Source organism: Marmota monax, unplaced genomic scaffold, assembly GCF_021218885.2.
Source record: "Marmota monax isolate L192 unplaced genomic scaffold, Marmota_monax_Labrador192_F-V1.1 WCK01_AAM20220418_F8-fsc00238, whole genome shotgun sequence".
In the NCBI taxonomy this organism is placed as follows: Eukaryota; Metazoa; Chordata; class Mammalia; order Rodentia; family Sciuridae; genus Marmota; species Marmota monax.
Window position 1 is genome coordinate 760,530 of NW_026693175.1, and position 12,146 is coordinate 772,675.

General features: G+C 46.4%; 1 long non-coding RNA gene and 1 other non-coding gene across 2 annotated transcripts in view; both read right to left on the bottom strand.

Annotated features, from left to right (window-relative positions):
- LOC124100389 (uncharacterized) overlaps window positions 1-12,146 on the bottom strand; it is a 13,242-nt gene continuing 1,096 nt past the window's right edge. The window contains exon 2 of the long non-coding RNA XR_006854270.2: window positions 1-7,276. This is a non-coding gene — a long non-coding RNA (uncharacterized LOC124100389). The remainder of the gene's footprint in view (window positions 7,277-12,146) is intronic.
- Trnaa-ggc (transfer RNA alanine (anticodon GGC)) lies at window positions 3,356-3,430 on the bottom strand. The gene has a single exon. It is a non-coding gene; the product is annotated as a tRNA-Ala (tRNA).

Consider the following 12,146-nt stretch of genomic DNA (forward strand, 5'->3'; position numbering starts at 1 on the left):
TTGCAAAGCTTTCTGTATTTTAATGTAGTCTCACATTCATCCGGAATAAACATTTCAACGGCAGAAAAGTGTCACAGTGAGAACATCACCTTCTCCCTGCCCCAGAACCACTCTGCAAAAGTCACAGTCCCTGGTTTTGTGGCCCTCCTGGGAAAGGTCTGTGTCTACTGTTTCAGTCTAACACAAATGGGGCTGCCGGCAGTGCCGGTCTTTTCTCAAAGCGCACAGTTCTACCCTGTCTGTGAGCCCGACCTTGCCCCCCAGGTCCAGGTCCGCTGGCTGAGGGAGCTGCCCCGAGCTCCAGCACTTTCTGTTCCTTGTTGTAACAATGTTGCAGGGGACAGCTTTGCACATGATTGGGGCCTATTTTGTCTGTATCTCCCTGGGGCAGATTCCCAGTGCAGAAGTGATGAGTCAAGAGCACAAATATTCAAATGTTGACAGACCTTGCCGATTGCCCTCTGGAAATGAGAAACTGTTTACACTCCGGGCAACAATGACCAGGAGCATCGGATTTCTGTTTCATCCTGCAAACATGGATGTTACCAAACTTTTGTTTGTCTTCCAATCTGACACAAAATGGAACCTCCTTTGGCCTGGCCCTCTTTGGACCCGGTGCTGGGACTGCATCTTCTTCCTCCAGTGGCTGTGCTTATTCTTGCTAACTCTTCCGATCTCTGCCTGCATGGCATGGTGGTTGCCGGCCAAGTCTGGGCGTGTAGTCCATTTCCCAGGCTCCCAGGGAGTTAAGAGTTTCACCTTTCTTTACCCAAGTTTGGAGACTCCGCTATCAAAGAGGATTGAAGAGTCCCAGAAAGCCCCAGGAAGGGGCTATAGTGGCATGCTTCTGTCCACTGGTATCTGGCCACTTGCTGGTTGCTCTTTGGTATCAAGATGGGGCAGCCACCACCTTCCTCCTGCCATTCTGTGATGACATCAGGAACAGGTGGCCAGGGACCCGGCCAGACCCTCGGCCACTCAACTCCAACCCAGAAGCTCTGGCCCAGGACGGCTGCTTCAACCTGACTATGCTGGGACGCTCTTCCAGAAAGAATTCCAAACCGAAGAGGACTGTGGCCTCCAAGGAGCTCACTCACAGAGTGCTGGGCTAGAGGGACTGGCCAACCCTCTGTACTGACCACTGTGGGTGCTCTGTGGTCATGATTACAGAGACTGTGTGAAGACATGGAAAATGCCAACGATGAGATGGTCTAAGTTTGGCTGGGACAGGCTTGCCTAGCATGCACGAGGCCTGGGTCTGATTTCCCTGCACCATCACCACCAACAACAAAGAGTTGCAACTACTATATGACTTACATTCACATACTCGTGTGTGTAGATGACAGGTGTGCACCACCACACCCAGCTTCCAAACTTGAAACAAGATTTTTATTGAGATAGAGTCCACAGACTTTTGTGGTGCTCAGAACTGCATAACCAGCAGCACTAACTTCACAACATTTCATTACCCCTCAAAGAAGCCTTGTACCATTAGTAGCTACTCTCCACTCCCTACTCCCTATCCCCAGCTCCACTCTTCTAACTTCCGAATGTGTGGATTTGCGTCCCCTGCACATGTTACACAGGAAGCTCTGGTCAGCATATGGTCTCCTGTCACCTGGCGTAATGTCTTCGAGGTTTATCCCTATGTGTGCATGTATCAGTACATCATTTCCTTTTTTTTTTTTTTAAGAGAGAGAGAATTTTTTCAATATTCATTTTTTAGTTTTCGACGAACACAACATCTTTGTATGTGGTGCTGAGGATTGAACCCGGGCTGCATGCATGCCAGGTGAGCACACTACTGCTTGAGCCACATCCGCAGCCCTACATCATTCCCTTTTTATGGCCAAATAATGTTCCATCGTAGGGATGGATTATCACATTTTGTTTATACGTACATCAGTTCATAGACATCGATTGTTCCCACCTCTAACTACTATGTAAAGCTTGGTATGAACATTTGTGCACAGGAGTTTCTGTAGACACGTTGTACCTCTCCCGGATGCAGGAGTGGAATTGTTGTGGGAAACAGACCCGTCCAGCAGCAGCAAGCAGCACTCAGAAGGAGAACTCCAAACTTTATTTTACACTAGTGGGCCCAGAGGAAAACAAAAACTCCCGATTCTGAGTAGTTTCTCACAACATTTATAGGTTATTGACGTCATCTTAGACCAATCCTATCCTTGGGGCTTTTTCCTCTTTTTAAAAAAATTCCTGGGTCTGAGGATGTAGCTCAGTTGGTAGAGTGCTTGCACAAAGCCCTGGGTTCAGTCCCCAGCACCACAAAAAAACAACAAAATCCTAATCTAGCCAGGGGTGGTAGTGCACGCCAGTAATCCCAGCAGCTTGGAGCCTGAGGCAGGAGGATCGTGAGTTCAAAGCCAGCCTCAGCAACAGCGAGGCCCTAAGCAACCCAGTGAGACCCTGTCTCTAAATAAAATACAAAACAGGGCTGGGGTGTGGCTCAGTGGTCAAGTGCCCCTGAGTTCAATCCCCTAAACCACCACCATCCCCCCTAAAATTCCTAAGTGGCTGAAGGCCTGTTTGGGTCTCTAACGTGAAGCACCCTCACAGAAACAGACAGGAAATGGCTTTTTCTTACAGGCCTCTGTTACATTTAAGAGGGACTGGCCAGACTAGGGCAGTTATTTACAATCCATAAAGTAGGGACTCCTGGTTAATTAGGCTTCCTGGAGAAAGGCTGAGAGAGGTGGGCAAAACTGACCCCTCCCCAGGCCTTGGTTTCTTACCATAATGTTTTGTAATTTCATTTCACAACCAGGTCTGGTTTTGCCACCACAGAATTGCTGGCTCATGGAACAACTCTGCCTAACTGAGAAACTCCCAAACTCTGCCCATTTCCACTTCCCCAGCAGAGTGCGGACGCTCAGATTTCTCCACATCCTCTTCAATGCGGGTTATGGTCCATCCTGTGGGTTATGGTCCATCTTTTTTATTTTAGCCATCTTCATGGGTGTGAGGTGGTATCTCACTGTGGTTTTGATTTGCATTTCCCCAGTAACCAATAATGTTGAGCATCTTTGAGTACTTACAGGACATTTGTCTGTCTTCTTTACAGACATGTCAGTTCAAATCCTTAGTTCATTCTTTAACTGGGTTATTTGTCTTTTAATTGTTGAATTGTGAGAGTTCTTTATATATTCTGGACATTAGATCCTTGTCTGACATAGGATTTGTATATTTTCTATGAGTCTGTGGATTGTCTTTTTACTTAGTTGTTGGTATCCTTTAGTGAGAGACACCTAATTTTTCTGGTTTTTTTTTATATGTGCTTTTCTATTTTTAATACTTATTTTTTAGTTGTACACAATACCTTTATTTTGTTTATTTTTATTGGTGCTGAGGATCGAACTCAGGGCCTCGTGCATGCCAGGCTAGCGCTCTACCGCTGAGCCACAACCCCAGCCCCTGTTTTTTTACATGTGCTTTTGGTGTTATATCTAAGAAATTAATGGCTACTCCAAAATCGTTAACATTTTCTGCTATTTTCTTCTGGGACTTGTACAGTTTTAGTTTTTAGACCTGAATCTTCATTCATTTTGAGTTGATTTTTCTTTCATGTTGGTGACAGAGCCCAGGACCTTTCATGTGGTACGCATGCCCTCTACCACAGAGCTATGCGCCCCCACTCTTGAGCTGATCTTTACATATGGTGTGAGGCAGGTCGAAACCCCTCTGTCACACCACAGTCCAGTTGTCCAGCACCACTTTGGGGGCCAGGTACCAGGAATTAAACCCAGGGGTCCTCAATCAAGGAGCCACATCCCCAGCCCTTTTTTATGTTTTATTTGGAGAAAGGGTCTCTCTAGGTTGCTTAGGGCCCTGCTAAGTTGCTGAGGCTGGCTTTGAACTCACAATCCTCACAATACTCATATCCTCCTGCCTCAGTCTCCTGAGCCGCTGGAATTATAGGTGTATACCACCTGGCCCAGCACTATATGTATTTTTTTGGGGGGTAACAGGGATTGAACTCAGGGGAACTTGACCACTGAGCCACATCCCCAGCCCTGTTTGTATTTTATTTAGAGACAGGGTCTCACTGAGTTACTTAGCACCTCGCCATTGCTGAGGCTGGCTTTGAACTCACAATATTCCTGCCTCAGCCTCCTGAGCTGCTGCGATTACAGGTATGCACCACTATACCTGGCTTCCAAAAATAATTTTTAAAAATCATGTTACCTGGGCTGGGGCTGGGGCTCAGCAGTAGAGCATTCACTTAACATGTGTGAGGGCTTGGGTTCGATCCTCAGCACCACATAAAATATATAAAATAAAGGTATTTTGTCCAACTACAACTAGAAATGAATATTGGGAAAAAATCATGTTACCAACACATTTTGAGTAGATATCTAAAAATTTTATTTTGTGTGCGTGTGTGTGTGTGTGTGTGTGAGAGAGAGAGAGAGAGAGAGAGACAGAGAGAGAGAGAGAGATATGCTGGGGATTGAACCCAGATACTTGTGAAGTTTTTCATTTTAAGTGTAATTGAAGTAGTTTTAATTTTCAGCATATTATCAATACTGGCATTTTAGGGCTGGGGATGTGGCTCAAGCGGTAGCGCGCTCACCTGGCATGCGTGCGGCCCGGGTTCGATCCCCAGCACCACAAACAAAGATGTTGGGTCTGCCAAATACTAAAAAATAAATATTAAAAAAAAAAAGACAAAATACTGGCATTTTAAATATTATAAACTATCACTTTTAATATAAATACCATAGAAATTTAATACTCACAAATTTTTTAGACTTTTAAAAAAAAATTTGGTACTGGAGGGTGAACCCACGGACACTTTAACCACTAAGCCACATCACCTGTCCTTTTTATTTTTTGAGACAGGACCTCACTGAGTTGCTGAGGCTGGCTTGGAACTTGCCATCCTCCTGTGTCAGCCTCTGGGCTGCTGGAATCACAGGCATGCACTACCGCCCCTGGCATCACCAATTATTTTTAAAATTTCTTTGAGTTAAAGACCAACAAACAAAAGTCACACAGCAGGCCATGCACGGTGGCACATGCCTATAATCCCAGCAGCTTGGGAGGCTGAGGCAGGAGGATCATGAGTTCAAAGTCAGCCTCAGCAAAACTGAGGTGCTAAGCAACTCTGAGAGACCCTGCCTCTAAATGAAATATAAAATAGGGCTGGGGATGTGATTCAGTGGTCGAGTGCTCCTGAGTTCAATCCCCTGTACTTAAAACAACAACAACAAAAAACAACCTCACACAGCAATCCAGCCCCTGAAATTGTTTTTTAAGCCAGGGGTGGCAGCAGTGCCTGTAGTCCCAGCTTTGAAGGCTGAGGCAGGTGGATTGCACAAGCCCAAATATCCTGGCAGCCTGGGCAAGACAGCAAGACCCCAAGAAAAATAAAAATAAAAATAAATCATGTTTGCTTTATTGTTAAGTGGTCTGAGTAGTAAACAGAGAGCCAGGTAAGACTTTTGTTTGCTTTAAAAGAGTTCCAACTTCAGAAAATGTTATTCAAGAAAACAGCTTTTTAAGTGAGGGTGGAGGAGGAGGGAGGGGCAGGGTCATCACCTGACAATGTCAGCAGACCTCCACCTGCAAGCCCTCTCCGCTGCCGTACTGTGGCCCACTGTGCTTCAGAATTGGTAAGCGGGAGGCCAGAGATGGGCGATCCGTAGGCCCTGCATGGCCCTTGCCTGGGCAGCTCCACCTCGCCAAGACACCTGTTGTCCTTGTCCAGTGTGTCCATGCCGTATACAATGCCCACCTGTTGGTCACTTAGCAGCAATACAGCTATATCCTTGAATAACATTTTCTGAAATTGGAACTACTGTATACTGTATACTGTACATTTTAAGATGGATTTTGGGGGATACTGGGGTGTGAACCCGGGGCCTTGTGCAGGATTGGTACATGCTATGCCGCCTAGCTAAGCCCTGGCCACTAAAGTCCACTTTTTTTCTATGGTCTGGTTTGTTATACAAGTTTTCAAGGCCAAAGCCTGATCAAGAGCCCAAGCTCCCTCTTCACAGAGAGGAGCTGGGCAACCTGGCAGGCCAGCTGACAAGCTTGGCCTCCGCCCAGAGCAGCAGGCCAGGCAGAGTGAGAGCAGAGTCCTCCCATCTCCTGCAGATTTACTATGGCCACAGCCCTGGCCTCACCAGAGAGAGGTGCACACCACCTTCCTTTCTGAGTACAGAGTCCTGCTTGCCCAGGGGTCCTAGGTGATGGCAGTTACGTCCTTGTCCTGAAGCAGAGCCTTGGTTTGAGGGATGATGTGTCAGAGGTCGTCAGGCACGGGCAAAAGAGCTGCCCTGATGGCCAGGGGCCATCTGCATCACTGCTGCCCCAGCTGAGGCCAAAGTTGCCCATCTCTAACTTATCTGGGTCATTCCAATCCCTGGTCCAGCGACATTAACAATCCTTTCCTGGTTAGAAGCTATTCAGGTCAAGATGCCGTTTATACTTTCCCAGGAATTGTAGATGTTTGTAGAATTTCTCCAGTAATTACAGTGCTGTCAGATTTCTGTGTAATTGGGACCATGACAGGGTACAGTGTAAAGGGGCCACTCACAGGCGCATACGATGCTTTTGCTGGTCCCATTCAGAGCCAGTGACCTGCTTCTGACCATCTGCCAAATGTCTCCCACAGTCACGTGACAGCAGCGGCACTTCTGCAGATCTGCTCCCAGTCAGCCAAGGACTGGGCATCATGTCACAGTGTCCAAGCTCCCAGGAAACCCTTGCAGGTTACATTTCCAACATCTGCATCGATCCCTGGCTTCGGCCCTTTGCCATGGACATAATCAGCCTGGCGGCAGCTCCCACCACAAATGCACTGAGGGTCTCCCTGAAGTGTGCCTTTTCAGTCTCTTTGGGGAGCTATCCAGAGTGGCCAGTGCAGAGGTCCTCAGAACCTGTGTTCTTCCAGCCGTGGGAGGCCATGACCTCTGCCGTCTGCATGAAGAGGTGCTCACTGGTGCAGGAATCAGGCTCCTCCTGGAAGTCAAGGTCACACAGGAAGTGCCCCCAGTGCAAGTCTGTCCAGGTAGAGGGTCCTTCTACCACGCATTCTACGGGGCTGCCTTCCTTGGGAAGTGCCATGGTCCCTCAGGACTGCACATAAAGGATTGCTACAGGCTAAATTTAGGGATAAGGCTTGTACTCTGCTCCCAGCAGAGAGGGTCTCGGCTTCTGTGGTCACCATGTCTGGCTGGCCCCCAGTCAGCATCCTCTGACTTATGCCTTTTCTGTCCTGGGTGCGGCCCCATCCTCCCTCAGGGCGAACCTGGGCAAGATGAAAAATAGGGATTAGATAAAGGAATTCCTTACTGTTTCTGCCCCAACATCCTCAGTTACCAGGGCACAGAGCATGGTCATCCTGTGGCTGCTGGACGGAGGTGAGGACAGTTTACAGTGGGAGGATCCTGAGATCAAGTCAGATATCAGTTACAGGGAGGTCTGTCCAAATACACTGATCCAAACACAAGGGAAAAGAGTCAACAGATGAGAAGGCAGGTCAGGGGGCCCAGGAGCACAGCAAGCAAAGCTGGGTATGGGAATGAAAGCAATAAACGGTCTTAGTGGGGCACAGCTGCAGGCAGACAGGGGAGCCAGAGCTGAGGGCAGGTCTAAAACCAAGTCCTCTCTCCAGAGGGGGTAGGTGTTCTCCTGAAGGGTCCCCAGATGACACATTGATTGTTGGGATCAGAAGGCTGGAAGAGAAGCTGCAGGCTGGCTGGGAAGTGCACCACAGCAGAGATGAGCCACCCCCCTGACACGGGACCCTGAACCAGGAGCAGAGCCATGCTCTCAGCAGCAGACAGGGTGCTGGACAGGCTGGGGCAGAAACAGTGCCAGAAAGTCCCTAAGCGGGGAGCAGCAGCCTTTGCCACAAGCAGACCTGGCTCCATCCAGAGGACTGTCTCCCGTGGAGGCAAGGAGACTGGAATCCTGGGAGATTCCAGTTCCTGCGTATCCCAGGAATGGCACCCCTCTGGAAGGCGCCATCTGCATCATGCAGCTCCCCAGAGGCCACACTCTGGGGAGCACAGCATCCTGTTCCCTGGATTTCTCCTCCGTCCACCCCTCCCCACCTCCATGGCCGTGGCTTTTCCCAAACTCACTATGCAAATGAATTTTGAGGCTGAACATCTTTTCATGTTTATTGGTAATTTCCACTTTCATCTTGGTAAACTATCTACTTGCAATCTTTCCACTAGTTTTCATTATATTTATTTATATTTTGGTACTGGGGATTGAACCCAGAGGCTCTTTACCATTGAGCTACATTCTTAGCTTCTTTATCTTTTTATTTATTTATTTATTTATTTATTTATTTATTTATTTTTTAAAGAGAGAGTGAGGGAGAGAGAGAGAGAGAGAGAATTTTTTTAATATCTATTTTTCAGTTATCAGTGGACACAACATCTTTGTTTTGTATGTGGTACTGAGGATTGAACCCGGGCCGCACGCATGCCAGGCGAGCGCGCTACCCCTTGAGCCACATCCCCAACCTATCTTTTTATTTTGAGACAGGGTCTCACTAAGTTGCTGAGGCTGGCCTTGAACAGAAATCCTCCTGCCTCAGCCTCCTGAGTAGCTGGGATGACAGGCTGCGCAGCTGCACAGTTCTTCCTTTTTCACTAATTGGTATTAACCCTTTGTCTGTCTTATATGTTGAAAACGTTTTCCCAAGTTGTCTGTCTTTGGATTTTATTTATAAAGTGAGTTTTCATTTTTATGTTGTTAAATCTTATCAGTCTTTTGTGGTTTCTATCTTACTTGCAAAAGTCTGCCAAGGTTATAAAAATATTCTTTTACCATTTTTCATACTTACAAAAATTTTAAAAAGCAATAACATCCAGCATTTGGTGAATTAGAAAATGATACTCACTCCCTACTGAGAATGTGAGTTCTGACAGCCATCTGGAAAGTTCTCTGGCTGCAATTACTAACAGGTAAGAATGTACATATCTGTGTCTCATCTATCCCATCTTGGAAATATTTTATTTATTTATTTAGTACTGGGGTTTGAACCCAGGGGCACGTAACCACTGAGCCACATCCCCAGCCTTTTTCTTTGTTTAACATATTTTATTTAGAGACAGGGTCTCACTGAGTTGCTTAGGGCCTTGCTAAGTTGCAAGGCCCTAAGCTTTGAAATTGTGATCCTCCTGCCTCAGCCTCTGGAGCTGCTGGGATTACAGGCATGCGCCACCAAGCTCAGCTACAGTCGAATACTTTACACACACACACAGAACATTGCTTCACAAAAGTACATGTGCAAAGATGGCAGGCAAGAAACAACGTGAACATCAACCAACGAAGCAACAGTTAAACCCATTGATGGGCGTCCACTAAGCACACCTAACTGCTAATAAAAAGAGTACACAGGCACAATGAGGCCGATTGCCACAGAGCTGTAAACAGTTACAATGGCAAACTTTATATTCTGTGTATTTTCCCACAATAAAAATAGAAGGAAAATGATTTAATATCCACAGTATCCCAGAGAGATGGTCATAAAAATTGTTAGGAGAAAACCCACATTTCTCTGAATTGTTTAGTGTGTGTTAAAAGGAAAAGGTGTGGGGGATGGACACCACTTCTCACTGCCTTGGGCAGTGCTGCTTGGTGTCTGCACAGGGACCTGGGCTTAGATCCAGGTTCCAGTCCCAGCTGCACCACGACTCCACAGTGACTTGGGTGGAGCACATGGGGGTTCTCATCTAAGACAAAGAAGGAACTAGTGCTGTGATGAGGGCACTAGACCTCACAACAGGGCCCCTCAAAAAGGTACCACTGTGTCTCCACTGCCCCCCATGCACTTCTCCATCCTGCGCTTCTTGACTGAGATGCAAAAGGGTTTGATTGTGATGAGAGAAAAATCACAGAAATATAAACAAAATACAAACAGCCTAAAGATGAAGGCTGCATACAGTCATTGCTTCTGATTCACTGGACTTGGCCTTCTCCTAAGGCCATCTGACACTCCGGACTTTGCCCCTAAAGGGCTGGCCGAACCTTGGAGACTTTTCTCCCTGCTCACCTTCACCTGGCAGCTGCTCTGAGACTCATAGCCCATCGCCTCCTTCTCCAGGCCTCCCACTGTGGCTATGCTCTTGGCTGTCCGCGGCACCATCTTCCTCTTCCTCTCTGGCCACACCAACAGCTTCTTGGCCTGCAAATGCTCTGTCTTCCTGAACTCTCTCCTTGACAGGCAGACAGGTAAGACTGTCTGAGCCCTGAAAACCACTTTATGCAGGCCCAGCTCTGCACTCTCAGGGAAGACTGCTCCCTGAGTGTTCTCTGGGTTGAAAAGGCTAGAGCCCAAAGAAGACAGGGAATAGATTTCCCCATGTGCTTTACACCATCCCACATTCAACAAGTTCATTAATGCTCACTATGGAACCAACGAAGGACCTCTACCAGTCTGTCTGGCCCTCGGGGCAGTAACCTGTGAAGTCAGAACAGGTGGCCTGCACTTTCTCCAAGAGGGCAGCTCTTAATACTGTTGATCACAGTGCCTTGCTAGAGACCAGCCGGCCTCCTCTCCTGGACCTCCCGGGTCACCGGGCCTCTTCCCTGCCCCACTTTCTTCTGCCATTTTTCTGCTTCCTTTCCTTCCTCTCCTTTTTTTTTTTTTTTTTTTTTTTAGTTACAGGGGACTGAACCCAGGGGCACTTGACCACTGAGCCACATCCCAGCCTTATTTTGTATTTCATTTAGAGACAGGGTCTTACTGAGTTGCTTAGCACCTCGCCATTGCTGAGGCTGACTTTGAACTCATGATCTTCCTGCCTCAGCCTCCAGAGTCACTGGAATTATTGGTGAGCCCCACCACGCCCAGCTGTCTTACTTTATTTTATTTTTTATTTTTGTAGTTGTAGGTGGACAGAATGCCTTTATTTATTTTTATGTGGTGCTAAGAATGGAAACCAGTGCCTCACACATGCTAGGCAAGCATTCTGCCACTGAGTTATAGGCCCAGCCCATGTCTCACTTTATTTTGATGGGAATCAATAACTTGAACTGTTGCTAACTATAAGAAATTCAAGGTAGACAACAGAAAGATAAACTTGAAGCAGCAGCCAAGCCACACTCAGGCCTTTAGAGTATGTAGGTTTTTTGTTTTTGTACTGAGGATTGAACCCAGGGGTGTTTAACCACTGAGTCACATCCCCAGCCCTTTTCAGTTTTTATTTTGAGACAGGTTTTCACTAAATTGCTCAGGACCTCACTAACTTGCTGAGACAGGCCTTGAACTCATGATCCTCCTGCCTCAGCCTCCTGGGTTGCTGAGAGTATAGTTGTGAACCACCACACCCAGCATATGTAGGGATTTTAACCTTTCTCCTAAGAGCACTTGAAAGCCAGTGAAAAGTTATTTGCAGGAAGAGCTAATTTTTTACAGCATATATTTTAAAAATACCTATTATGGGCTAGACATTGTGCTAAAGAATGTACTTCTATCATTTCATTTAATCCTTTAAACAAACCTATGATGACTATTATTGTCCCAATTTTACAGACAGGTCTGTATGAAGAGGGTCTTGGCAGAGGCCTAACTTCAGCTCCAGCTGGTAACTACCAATTACCCTTGCTAAGAGAAAGAGAAGTAGGTAAGTAAGTGGTGCAGCTGACTCTAATCTCCCCGGCAGGATCAGCCCAACAGTGAGGTTGGTAGCAAAGGGGTATCAGGAGCTAATGAGCTAATCATTGAATTTAATCCTTTTCTTCTTCCTCCCTATTAATAAAATAACCTTCTAATTACATTCTGGCTTCCCATATAGATTTTTCTGCAGGGAGATAATGCACTGACACTGACTAGTCTACACATGCACTTTATTGCTGTTGACAATGTTTATACTCATTGTTAATAAACTGGCTTTCTACTTTTTAAAAATGACGTTGAAACAAAGAAATTATCAAGTAGTTTTATAGTTATTTTTCTATGAAGGGTTAGTTTGAAAAATAAAAACCAAGTAAAGGGGCTGGAATTGTGGCTCAGTGGTAGAGCACTTGCCTAGCATGTGGGAGGCCCTGGGTTGGATCTTCAGCACCACGTAAAAATAAATAAAATAAAGGTATTGTGTCCAACTACAAGTACAAAGTAAATAAAAAAAAAAAAAAGTAAAAATACCATGTCTTTTGTG